The sequence below is a fragment of the Chenopodium quinoa genome, unplaced genomic scaffold, assembly GCF_001683475.1.
Source record: "Chenopodium quinoa cultivar QQ74 unplaced genomic scaffold, ASM168347v1, whole genome shotgun sequence".
NCBI classification, from domain to species: domain Eukaryota; kingdom Viridiplantae; phylum Streptophyta; class Magnoliopsida; order Caryophyllales; family Amaranthaceae; genus Chenopodium; species Chenopodium quinoa.
Genome location: NW_018745355.1, coordinates 1,194 through 15,551, shown reverse-complemented (window position 1 = coordinate 15,551; position 14,358 = coordinate 1,194). Strand labels below are relative to the sequence as shown.

The 14,358-nt window shown below is 34.6% G+C and overlaps 1 pseudogene; it reads left to right on the top strand.

Annotated features, from left to right (window-relative positions):
- The first annotated feature begins 4,299 nt into the window (after positions 1-4,299).
- LOC110712811 lies at positions 4,300-13,631 on the top strand (annotated as a pseudogene).
- The last annotated feature ends 727 nt before the right edge of the window (positions 13,632-14,358 follow it).

The following is a 14,358-nucleotide window of genomic DNA, read 5'->3' as shown; positions in this document are numbered from 1 at the left end:
TGGTCTCGGTCCGAACGACGCAGGAGCCGAGGGTTTCCTGCACAACAAATACACGTAAACTAGCCTCGGGGGGACGCCGAGGAAGGCCCCTCCGATGCTTAAGTCAGTATATTAGAGAGAGAAAGCTGTGCAAGAGTTTAGTTGCTTGAGGCTTTATTGTCTTACCAAGAATTGACCAAATTGTTGGCTTTTATACCTTGGCTAATGAAGGAGGCGGATTGGGCCCGGAAGTCAGTTGGGCTGGGCCAAGCTGATTGGGCCGTTGACTGACCTTGACATGGCTTTGAGGATGTTGATTTTTGACTTTAGCACATTTGGAGAGTTGAACCTTAACCTTGGGCTTTTAATTGGATCATTCAGTGACCAGGCCCAATTGGACTAAATTGGACCCAAACAAGTTTATAATTTAAAAAGTTAAAACCGTTAAATTTGAGGAAAGATATTAACGGAGGAAATTGAATTTAAAAACTTCAATGGAAAATTCCTAAACTTCAATACGAAAAGTCAAGCTCAGGGAGAAGCTTCAATGGAGGAAAAAAGCCACCCATACCCTTTGGGGTTCACTTAACCGTTAATTTCAGACAATAATGATGGTCAGCATGTTAGTGGAGGGTTGGTGATCAAGGGTGAAAAAGGTGAAGGTAGAGGTTGAGGAAAATTTTGGCTTCTTCAATGGAACTAGCTTTTTGGCCCGTTCAATGCACGGGTGGTTATTTGAGTTAATTACTTTCATATGTAGGTATGCTTTTATATGAAGTAATTGTTTTATTTCTAAAACTTAAAAGAAAAAAAGACTCAGGGTAAAAAGGAAGATGAAGGAATTTATTTAGATATATATACTTGAAGATTGTTAGATATGAAAAGATATATTAGTTTAAATTATATTTAAAGTCTAGGAGATGAAAAGACAATTTTTATTATAATTCATATGTATATGTAATGTGTACTAATTAATTGAATTTTATTTTATTATGGTGGAAATAAAACATTTCATTTTCTTACTTGAATTTACAAGTTGTAGAATGCATAAAGACTTAAACATAAATATTAAGAGAGGTGACATGAGTCATATGGGGTATTGAGTGACTTGTGATGCCATGTGTCATATGAAAAATTTGTGGTTTGTGTTTTTAAATACTAAGTATAGATATAGATATAAATATAGATTAGGGCGTCCTTTAATGGAGCACCGGGGAGGAAGAAAGTGGGTGGAGGAGATGAAGCTTTAATGGAGATAACGTCGTCCACTTATATCAACTCATAAAATAAAAAGGTGTCAGCTTGGGAGTCGGGTTGAGTTTGGTGAGGCCGAGTCGGAACCTACTTTTAACTTTACGTTATGCAAATTATTGTTTCCATACAAATAAGAGTCTAAATTAGGTTGTTTTTTGGGTCCATTTGGTCAAATTAGTTTTGAAAATCTCTAATTTTAGTTCTTTAAATAGTTAGATATTTGTAGAAATTTGACCATATCTTATGTTAAGTTATCTGGTTATGCATAGATGGATTAATGGATTGGAGTATATGCTTCCTTTATTGGCTCATTTCCCACTCAAGAGTTAACATGTATAGTTTGGTTGATTTATTTGTTAAAAGGCATTAATTCTACATGGTTCATTATCTATTACCGTTTTTTTTTTTTTTTTTGGCAATGAGTAACAATTTTAGTATTAACGAGATAGATCAGTTGGTGAAAGTACAAGTGCATCATAGTGATAAACTTGAAGTGTTTATCTAAGGGTACAAGTGTCTATTCGTGTATTTAAGTATGGATAAGTTTGTGATTTCAAAAGTTAACACCGTTAAAGTTGAGGAAAGTCGTTAATGGAGGAAATTAAATTTGAAAATTTCAATGGATTAATCATAAACTTCAATACAGAACGTCAAGTTCAGGGAGAAGCTTCAATGGAGGAAAAAGCCGCCCATACCCTTTAGGGTTCATCTAGCCCTTAATTTCAAACAAGAATGATGGTCAGCATGTCAGTGGAGGGTGGATGATCAAGGATGAAGAAGGTGAAGGTAGAGGTCGAGGAAAATTTCGACTCCTTCAATGGAATTAGGGCGTCCTTCAATGGAACACTAGTTATGGATTGGGGGAGGAAAAAGGTGGGTGGAGGAGATGAAGCTTCAATAGAGATAACGTCGTCCATTTATATCACTTGTTAACGTTACAACTCATAAATAAAACAGAAGAAAATTTTGGGAGGGCTTAAGAGTGCAATTGTACCGACTTTGAACCAGCCCTAATGACAGACTCAAGTCGTATTCACCCAATCAAAAATAAAAACCTTAATCCACTAACTATGTAGATAGGGAAGAAGGGTCGAACCACAGGGAAACAAGTCAATTTATTCATAATTAATTAAAAGCAATATAAGTTATCAAGTAACCAAATTATTATTAAAAGGGTAATTAAACTACTAAAAGTAAGAGTAGGAAGGAATAAAAGTAAGAGGGAATTCAATGAAATAAAAGCCTAGGGCATAGGTTCACCAATAAACAATATTTCAGGGTAAAACATAACAATCAATCACCAATGCATCAATTAATCAGATCATAAAGGGCTTTCGCTACGTATTACAATCACAAAAGTTAATTTACCGGTATTAAATCTCATCTCTCGAATCTCGACTTAACCATTTATAAATTAGTCCGCCTATTGAAACTAAGCCTAAACATCAATTCTCATCTCTCGAATCTCGAATCAATATTGCTAAACTCATACAATTAAATTTGACCAAACCTAATTGCATAGCATTAAATCAATCAATAGGAAAATAATTAAGCATTGACAATCAACAATCATAAATTACCCCTTCATAGTATTTATTGGATCCCCATAAACCCTAGAAATAAAACTACTCACACATAATTAAATTTAAACTAATCAAAGCAATAAAATAAGACATGATGAAAGAATTAAAGAAAATAACTGAAATTAATAGAGAAGAAATCGTTATAAAAAATAATCTGAATTAAGGAGTTGAATTAAGAACAAAGTTGAGAGAATTTTAGAGAGAGAAAATAATCTAAGTAGAGAGAGAAAGTCTAAAACAGAAGGTAAACAAAAATTCCGTACTAAAATCGTACTTAAACAACTCTAAAAACAATCCTAATTAAAAACTAAGAATTTGGCAAATCTGGACCCTAAAAAACACGCGCCCGATCGGGCCCGCCTTTTTCTTCGCAACTCTCCTGGGCAGCCGCGCCCGATCGAGCTAATGCTCACCCGATCGGGCGCGCCTTGCACGATGACTCCTACTGCGTGACTGCCCGATCGGGCGCAAGCTTGCCCGATTGGGCCCGGTCTCTTCCTCGAGGCTTGGACTTCGATTGGGCTTGATTCTTTGGCCCAATCTGGATTTCCTCTTCGGGTCTTGAATACTTGGTCTAAATGCCCCGGTATATACACACCGAGCCCTTAATCACCGGCTCTAACCAGTCTCGGGCTTCAAAGATGGTCGTGTTCTCCTAATGTCCGTAGTTGCTACATGAAAAACCCGGAAAACGCTTCAAAGGTGCACTTTCCTACAAAACTCAAGCAAAACTACAAAAACACTAGAAAACACCAATTAGTAATAAAAGTGGCTCTAAAGAGCCAAAAACACCACTAATTATGATCAAGGGACGGGGGTAAAATACTATATAAATTGGACACATCACCTAACCCGCACTAAATATATCTAGCCCACTTTGAACACCCCTTAACCCAACCCTAAACTACCCGACCCAATTTTTAAAAAGGGGTTTTTAAGCTATACCCCTCAAGTTCTTCGGGTTCTAAGCTGTACCTATGCATTTTCAAAGTATGCACTCCACCTCACGATATTTTATCAGCAATACCCTTTGATAGCCACACTTGTTAAAGAACTCATTATTTTATCAACTATGATGTCGTAGCGTTATTAATTTGACACGTGTCCCGTTCTAATTGGTTTAACACTATTTTAAAAAATCAGAAAAATAAAATGATAAAAAAGTTATTGTTAATGTCAAATGTTATTGTTAATAAAAATTAATGAGGTTAAGGGCACACGTAGTTTGAAAAGACATGAACACAACTTAGAAACCGAAAAAGTTTAGGGGCATAACTTTAAAAACCCTTTTAAAAAAAAAATGGATGGGCTTAAGAGTGCAATTGTGCCTTGCCTGAAAAGCCCGCATGGCCCCACTATTTTGGACATGATTTCTGGCCCGAAGCTCAGCTGATCCGAGGATTGATTTTATCTTGACCTGGCCCGAACCCGACCCGCCCAATGATCACCTCTACTCCCACCCTCAAACGTTAGTAAGTTGTGTAGTGTTGTATTACCCTGCATTCGTTTCTCTCATTTGCTTAGCCGCCATTTTCTTTTCCTTGTTCAAATTAATTTGTTTTCTTAGCCCTAATTCTTTTTCAAGTTATATCATACTATACTGTATACAGATTCAAATTTCTGGTAGAAAAATTAAACAACAAATTATGGGGAAATTAGGGAAGAAAGCCAGAAAATTTGCGAAGAAGCATTTACAGACTGTAATGAAGCAAAAAAGGAAGTTCAAGGCAATTCACAAGAAGAAAAATACTCCTAGTATGAACAATTTTTCTCACTCTCAATTAAAAATTCGTTCTTTTTGATTATTTTTTCATGTTCAAATGCTCAATTTAAGCTATATTTGAATTAATGTTTTTGTAATTAATCGTAAAGGATTTGTAGTTATCATTTCTTTTTATTCAATTAAATATTTGGGGTCTGAATTTGTTGATTTTATTGCATATTGTTATTTGCATTTCCATCTTTTGAGTTGAGTTTGATTAGAGTAGAGTTAGAGTGAAATTAATGATAAGGATAGCCCTAACTTCTTGCTATAAAATAAGCTCTATTTGGGAATTAAGATTATAAAGAATTTGGATTTTAGTTATCTGTTTATAGCATTACTACTTTCACTGTTATAATGAAGAACACGAATTTAAGTTGTGGAATAAGCTCTAATTCGGAATTAAATCTGTAAAGAACACGAATTTTTAGTTGTGTGTTTAGGATATGACTTCTAGCATTATAATAGTGAAGATAGTAATTTACTATTGAACAAGCTCTAATCCAAATTAAAATCTTAATGAATGCGAATTTTAGTTGTGTGTTTAGGGAGTGAGTATTTCGAGTATGCACTTGAAAATTGAAAGAAGGAATGCTGAGGTTTGATTAGGACGAGAAGTGGTTGTTTAACTCAGAGCTGAAGGATCACTTAAAAGGGATTTTTCAGTGTATAGTGTAAAATCATGTATAAGACTATGTTTTTGGACTAAGGGAAAGTAGTTTTTAATCTGTGCTTGATATTTCATTGTGTTTTTGAGCAGTGATGTATATCTTTTGTGATTAATCTGCGACCTTTTTCTCTCTTATAGTATATACACTTTTAGTAGTTATTTGAAGAATAGTAATGATATTTATTGATTTATGTATCTTATTGGATCTTTTGGACTTACTAGGGGCTGAAAGAGACGGTCCTGGAGATCCGGCCGGTGATACTACATCTACTGGAAGGTAAAAAGGTGAAACCAAAGTTACACCAAAAAGGAAAAAAAAAAAAACTTTTTTTTGAATAGTTAAGTATGCAATCTGCTGTGTGCTTGCACATTTTCTATTTTGTTCCATATTTACAACGCTACTTCTTAAATTTATTGGTAGTTGTGTATACTGATATATAGTAGAATCATTTATTTTGCAAGAGAACATATATATCAATCACCACTTAAAGGCAAAGTGGCAAGTGCTTTATAAAAATTTCATTTTTGTTCTTAGGACGCCAGTTATTGAAAATATAGAGGATGCTTCTCTAGATATATTTTTCAAGTGAGGAAGATATTGAAATGGTTGAAGATGGTTCAGAAAGTGATGGATATCTTTCTGAGGTACTGCATTACACCATAAGTAAACTGTATCTATGCATTTTAGTCTTGCCTCTTTTTTTTTGTTGTGTTGATGATTAATTATACAGGATTCAAGTTGCTTATATGCAAGTGTGAGTAAAACGGAGCTTCAATCAGAAGGTAAAAAATAATTTCATAGCGCATTTGTCATTTCTTCCTTCATCCACTACCTAGTTGGCTGTAATATGAACTTGATAAATTATATAACTGACCAGCTTGTTTTGTCTGCAGATGCTGGCAAAGGCAGCGAATTATCTATTCAGAACCAAACCATATTATCTGAACTTTTGGCAAAAAAGAAAAGATTAGAGGCTTTGAAGCAAAAGGTAATTTTTTGGGAAAGTAATATATGCTGCAAACTTATTGAAGCTAAAACATTCCTCTATCTCTATTTCAAATTATTCTAAAGATCAAAGAAGTTTTTCTTGAATCAATGCATAAAGTAAAAATGTTCACTTCCAGAATGATAAACTGAAGGCTTTGCGTTACATCTAGTCATCTGTGGCATCATTCTGTTTGTTTTCTCTTTGGGATAGCAAGATTAATCTATACCTGAATTCACTTTTTGCCTGATGAATTTGTTTATTGGATAAATTATTTTGTTGCTTTTGATTGAGGGTAACCAATCAAGAGATGAGAATAATGTATGCACATGATAGATTTTTGGTATTCTTGGCAGTATTTCTTGTGCTTATAAATGGGGAACTTGGCAATAGGAAATAGGAGTTTAGCAAGTTAAGAGTGAAATAAATGATTGAGGATTACTAAACTATTGTCCTTTTCCTGACAGTTTTATCATGGGTATGGTTTGAGAAGCAATAACAAATTAATTAAATTTCTCTTGCTAGAAACTTCACCCTCTTTCATGATTTAAAACCCTGGTAAATTTTGGATATAGAGGCTCTTATAAGTTGTAACCATTCAAAAGGCTCCCTTTTATTCCCAACATGAGAAATGTGATTTGTCATTGCAAATGCCTTTTTATTAGCCTCAAATTTGCACAAAACAAATGCCCCTTAAAAGGTTTCAGTGTTTCACCAACAAGGAAGAGGAGTGCTGTTGGTTGAGCTGGTTTATTTATCTATGAACGATCTTGTGCTTATGACATCTGGAGATTTTATCAATGTGGGTCTGTGCAAAATGCAAATCCCATGCTAATTAGTATATTGTCATGCCATATTTTGACCGTTACACTCTATGTATTTACATTTGCCACAATGAAGTTGCTTATGTCACTATCCTTGTCGCCTCTTCTTGTGCCCTTTATATGACAGAAGAGTGCAACATCTTCATTGTGTACTATTTATTTGATCTGAAAAGTTAATGAGGAATCCTGGGTAAATGATATTCCTACGTCTTTTTTAATTACAGTGTAAAGAGGTTATGCTCTATTTTTTGGGAGAGGAAAGTAAAAAAAAAAGGGGGGGGGGACCAATGTGATGAGGAGATAGATAGAAAGAATCATTTCTATTATTTTGCTACTAAGGAATACGATGCATTTAAAATGAACAGAGGAAGTATTTGTTTGCTATCATATATTGACTTGCTTGGAAGAATCGATTTGTTTCTTGTGGCTTTAGAGGGTTGTTATACAGTATTGGAATGTTCTTATTATTGAGACCTGAGTATATTGACTTCAAATGTAAATTTAATTACTTTTAATGTAATAATTAGCTTTCCCCCAAAATAAAGGAAGCAATTGAAATTTAATCTTTCAACCTTATTTCTGAGGTATACAGATTTATGTGCGTTACTCTAATCATATTTTACTGGTGATGGTGTACTTATTTTGTCTACATTAACTTACTAAGTAGTCATTTGGGCTGAAATGACTGTGCTGCTGGTTCTTGCCTTCTTGCTTGCTTTGTCTTTTAATGTGAATTTTACATTTATATCTTGTAGTAGGCCTTTTATATTTATGTTATTGGGAAAATGGGAATTTAGATGCTTACCCTTTTTGATTAAAGTTTCTTAGTCTACTAATTGACTCTTTCTTTCTTTTGTTGTTGTGGGAATACTTCAGGATCCTCACTTTGTGATCTTTTTGCAAGAAAAAATTAAAGGTCTTGAATCACTTGACAACGATAATATGGTGAGTGCTAAGTGAATCTCTCTTTTTTTGTTAAAATTGAAAACTTTGGGGCTAATTTTATTAAAATATGATCTAGAAGTTTCAATTGTCCCTATGGTTGGTTACTACTCTTATCATTTCACCCTTTTTTGAGCTACATATATATGTTATTTACATGACAAGTGATTTCTTTGGTTGACAAGTCTGATGAAGATGAGGCAAGTAATCATGATCTCCAGTCTTTTAATGGCGTTGCCCCAAGTCCAAATGCTGGCAAAGTGTTAAGTTCCTCTACTCTCAAGAGCTGGTGTCAGCTAGTTAAAGAGCAGCAAAATCTGTCTATTCTGCGTGGTCTTCTAAATGCCTATCGTTCGGCATGCCACTATGGTGCTGAATCAACTGAATCTAATACGTCTGTCTCTTCTCCAGTAATACAAAACAAAGAGACTTTTTGCACCATTCTAATGTTTATGCTTTCTGAAAGTGATCAATTATTTCGTGTCTTTTTGGGAATATCTTCCGATTGCAAGAAGCAGACCATACTAGAGTTAAAAAGTTCCTCAAAATGGGAAAGTGTGAAGCCCATGGTCAAGTCATTTTTGACTAGTACTCTGTCCCTCTTGAATCAGTTTACCGATGCAGACATGTTGGCATACTCCTTGAAACGGTTGAGAGTTTCATTGGTATTTTTTTGCTGCATTTCCATCTTTGCAGTCCAAGCTCACTGAGGTATCTTAAGTTTAAGAAAACTATATTATGACATTAAATGCATTTGTAATCCAAAATGTTTCTGTCCAATCCCGACATCTTTTCTGTAAGTGCATTGAATTTTTTTGGAGAAAAAGTTAGAATTTGTTTCCATAATATATATACTTTTGGGTTGATCTGTGTGCCCCAAAGACCTCACTCTGTTTTACCTATTCATACTTATTATAGTTTACTGATTATTGGAGTTTCTTTTGAATGTTTTCCTCTTTCTCAAAAACTCACCATTAGTCTCTATCGGTGAAGGAGTAAGTTTGCATATGTTTGAATTAGTAGAGCTATGGACCTCCAAGCCTTGCTTGATGGTGGTGGATAGATATGGAACTGCAATAAATCTCATAATTGTTGCCTACTTTAGTTATCATTCAATCCTATTACTTGTTCTAGTAATTTAGGCCAGTTTCTTGATGATGTAAAACTTTTTCCTGTCAAAGTGTTTGTCTCTTAAATCAGCCTCTTGACATGTATCGTGAATTTGTCCCTCTCCTTTCCTCTTTGGTGTTGTGGCAGATAAGGATATGATGAATGGACTTATGGTTAATGTTTACTTATCTATCTTCATTTCTCAATGTGATGTTATGTTTGGTAACCCTAATAGTGGCTGTCTGTTGTGATTTCTTGACTACCTACTGCAACACTGCAGGTTGCTGTTCACCTTTGGGCAACTGGTGGAGGGAATCTTTCATCATGCTCCTTTAATGTCTTGCGTGATCTGGCTTCTCACTTTGGCCATGATTCTTATGATAAATGCTTGAAGAAAACATATAAAGCCATAATTTCACGCTGCAAAGTTGTGGACCCTTCTAATTTAAATCATATAGAATACATCATAAATTCCTTTGTTGAGCTGTGCTCTATAGATTTGCAGAAATCAATCAAAGTGGCTTTGGCATCTGCTCAGAAACTAGCTGTCATCTTAAGTTGGGCTTGCAAACTAAGGAGGTATATGGTACACTTACTGTCATGCATGCTTCAAATGTTATTCTACTTTGTTAAAGGGAGAATTTTACTTATTGTCTCTAATTTCTCTCACATGAAAATCAAGAATATTAGAAGTGAAGCCAACATATTGATTTTAGATTTTCCTTAGCTTCTGCTGTTTGTTGAAATTAAAGTGTACTATAAATGTCTGGCAGGAAGCTTTGAAGAAGATTTGCAGTTGGGAGTATGTTTTGTGCATTGATCTCTGGGTCAAATATGTGTCTGTTAATTTTAAAGATTGTGATCTTCATGGCCTTCTATATCCACTCATCCAAGTCATTAATGGAGTGGCTAAACTCTTTGCTGGTCCGAAATATCTGCCTTTGAGAGTCAAATGCATACACTGGTTAAATCAACTTTCCACAGCTAGTGAAATCTTCATCCCTGTCTCTTCATTGGCATTGGATTTATTGGAGAGCAGTAATGCCCAGGGAGATGAAAAGCGTCGAAAGGGCAGTATTAACTTATCAACTATTTTGATGGTATGAATTATATTTCAACCTTTCTGATTTTGTAACAATACATTGGCAAACTTTGCTGTATAATATTAATTGTGGCATAGCTTGTTATGCCCTGCTCGCTTCTGCTGCAGAATTTATGATTAGTTATTTATTGTAGCTAAAAGTTTGCTTCACCACCTCATCTGACACAGGATTTGCAGTTTTTATCTTTAAGATTGTTGGTTCTTCATTACAGATTGATTTGTTTTTTGAATTCATTGATTTTGCCAATTTTGGCATTTTTCATGGGAAATATTGAATCAAAAGAGTTTTTAGTACTCAAAAAAATTGTTACTGTATTTGGGTGTGTGTCATTTGGAGAATGAAACATGGAATTTGTTTACATTTTGATTGTGATTGTGGCACCATTCTTCTGCTGAATCTATGAAATAAGTTTACGATCTTGTAGTATGTTTAAACATCTGGATAATTATAAGTATGTTGGTTGATGGACCAGTTACCCAAATATTGGCTGAAGTCGTCAGAATTTCAAGAGGAGAGTGTTCTGCTGTTGTGGAGCTGCTTTGTTCGCATTTTATTCAGTGGAGCCATCACATATCTTTCCCTGAACTTGCTACTGTTCCTATCATCCGCTTGAAGCAATTTTATGAGAAGTCTGCTACTGAAAGCCTTCGGCGGCCAGTGAAGCGCCTAATTGATCAGGTAATTTCATTGGCTTTATTGCTTTTGATTTGGCAGCACCGCAGCAGTGTTTATTCAACATCTTTGTCATTTATCAGCAAGTAATATATTCGTCATTTGTCTGGTGTATTTGTGTTGGCTTTGCTTCTGGCATTACCTATTAAATTCTAGACGATGGATGATTAGAAACATATAGGACAGGCGATCCTGGTGTTAGCACTTTTCTGATTGTTTTTGTTATGAGTAATAAGCTGAACTAGTCTTAGAGAAAGACTGTCTACTAACCTGAAAATTTATAATAAAGAAAGTTACATGCTGATTTTATCTGTGCTTGAGGGATGTTCGGTAATATTTAAGTATTTTTAGCAAGTGTTTTACATAAGTACTAGGGAAAAAAAGCTGGATTATATATTATATTATCATTTTCTATACTCTTATGTATGCATCATGCCGGTGTCTGAATGACTGGCTCTTTAGCACTCTTGATTTGGAAAGAGAGCTAGCTGACACTTGGGATTTAAATTTATTATATACATCAATCTGTTGGCATGTGATTATAAACCTACGCGGAATAGAAGCTATATTCTTACATCTTATTGTTACACTTGAATGAGCTCTCTTCTTGTTCCACTACATATAAATTTCTTAATATTATCTCGATGCTCATTGTGAGATGAAGCTTATACTGCCTTTGACATATTTGGTTTATGGTATACTTGTCTGAATTTTCTTCTTTTCATTGCTGATGACCAAAAATGCTGCAATGTAATTTTGTTGCATTCTTGTGCTTGTCTCGGATAGAAAGGAAAACATTCTTCATGATAGCTAGTTGACAGAAATATGGTTAATTGAGTTACAGAAAACACTTTGTTTGGTTTTACTCTCGCTGTAATATAGACTGCTAAAATAGACATTAATTGAGTAAGTCTTACTGTTTTGTATACTATAGTTCATAAATACTTTTGCATTGCTTTGCAAAAAGGAGAGGAACTGAGGTTTGACTAGCAATTGCTTGGGCAACTATTTGGTTCTAGAAATGTGCTGAACATGCATCTCTCTTCTGGTTTAGACTTGTTAAATGCCTTAAAGCTGTGTACATTTGGGGTTCTGGTAGACTTGCGAGTCTTGCGACCTTCCTAGCAGTGGGTCTACAGTTCTGCACACTGCCTTTTTTTTTGCAATTGTTGTAGGCCTTGTAGGTTGGTTTAAAGTTATGTTGATTACCTTGTCGTGTCGTTTTCTCATCTCACAGGTGGAGAAGAACATGGAGTTTGTCCAGAGAAAGAGAGAGGACGTTTCGTTTTCACCAATAGACCAAGGATCTGCAGATTCATTTCTTCAGGTTATAAATACGTTTCCACATCTGTAGAAAAATATAGGTGTACCATCTAATTTTAATAAGTCTCAATGATTTCTTGAATAATGTGCAGAGTGAAAAGCGCGATGACAAATCCCCATTTATTCAGTACTACAAAAGTATAATGCTAAATGCCATGACTAGGAAACTCAGCACAAAAGACCATACAAAGTAAGTCTGATTTTCTTTTTGAGTGATTCTTTTAGTGATGTAGAATCTTTCCTTTCTATGTAGTACTATATAGTTGATAGATTTTATTTGGGAGTTTATATGTCAGAAGTGATTGCCCCTGCTAATAAATTCGAGGCACACTATGAGCTGTCTAGACTTTATTTGTCCTTTAGGTACAATTGATAACGAACAAATTGATCTTTGGTACACCACAAAGGCACAAAGTGTACCTAATAGCTGGTTTGCACTACATATGGTAAGACTGTATGTGATAAAGAAGCGGTTAGGGATTTAACCGTTTAAGGGTTAAAGATGGAGGATATTTCTTGGTCAATATTTCTCATCCCTTGCACAATTAATTCTTGTATCACAGCTTTAAGATTAGCTTTGGCTTTGAGATTACTTTTCCCGAGCATCTATTCTCTTAATATTTTTATTTTTAGTAATATTCTGCTTCTTACAGTCTGCATCTCTCTTCATGTTTTATATGATCATTCTTGTAGGATTAGTGTTCTTATACGGTTGATCTTATCATCTATTCAACTGTAAATTTGAACTTAGTCATTGTTCTTACCATGTCGATCAACTTCTGAACTGATAACATTGTTAACACTAGATTTGCATTTACATCTGTGCTCTTTGGTTTTAACCTGCCTTCATTTCGCTGATGTATGGTCCTGTCCATTAAATGTAGTGTGGCGAATCAGAATAATTCGAAAGAGAAAAAGCAAAAGCCGCCACAAAAGTCAGAGGATGTGAGTGTTGATGGTGTAAAAAGAAACTGCAAAGACCGATGAATTAAGTAGTGTGCCAAATCAGAATAAACTGAAAGGGAAAAAGCGAAAGGCACCACAAAAGTCAGGGGGTGCGAGTGCTGATAGTGTAAAAGAAATTGTGAAGACCAACGGCAATCCATCTACCAAAAGTCGGAAAGTTGTGAAGAAAAAGAAGCAGAGAACTTGAGCATGTATTAACTTGAGGTGAGTACACAAATGATTCCCCTGGAATTGTGTCTCCTCCCAGTTGCCTTGCTCACGGAATTTTGTATGGTAGATCATAGGTGCTTACTCGAATTTTTTTTGTATTGGGTGTAATTTGGTAATGTACTCCGTAAGAGAACTGATCTTATTTCGGTGTAATAGTGAAAAATTTTGAAACCAAAAGTTTGTACTGAATCATTAAAGTTAAAGGTAGCAAATTTGTTAAATAAAGTACTATCTCCGTTTTTAATTATTTGCAATGATTAGACATTTCTGCTCATATTTTATGTCAAATGTTTGTAAATAATTTGAAGCAGAGGTAGTAGCAATTAAATTTTCTTCATCTCATAGACTCACAATAGCTATTTTTAAACATCTCACGATAAAATTACTGTGCATTAGTCTCATACTTTCAAAAAAACCTCATGTTTTATATACAAGTAATTTATACAAGTGAGTTAACCTAGTACAAGCAAGAAACTAAATGATCAATTTTGAGAAAAAAAAAAAACCTATCATAAGAAATTAAACCAACAAATAGTGATGTATACAAATAGACCACTTATCAAATATGCAAAACAAATGTCATTGATTAGGTACCAATGCAAGATCATCTTTACAGTAATAAACATGCGCCATGACCAAAGATTCATACAATACAAAAGTTATTGACACACCCCTAAAAAATTTCAAATAACACAAACTAATAATAATACATTAATTCCTTCGTCTCTAAATGTTGTTCCTATTTTGACGATGATTATCTGACCAAAAAAGTTAAAGTAAGAACAACATTTAGAGACAGAGTGAGTATGTAGTATATACAGTATGATACATTAAGCTAAGGAACTTCTAATCTAACACATTAAGAGAGTGATTACTCTTACAACTCAAAGACCTTAATAAGTATGATAAACCTTTGTCTTTATTCCTATCACTTACACTTCTTTCTAACATTTCCAATGATTTTGTACCACTTC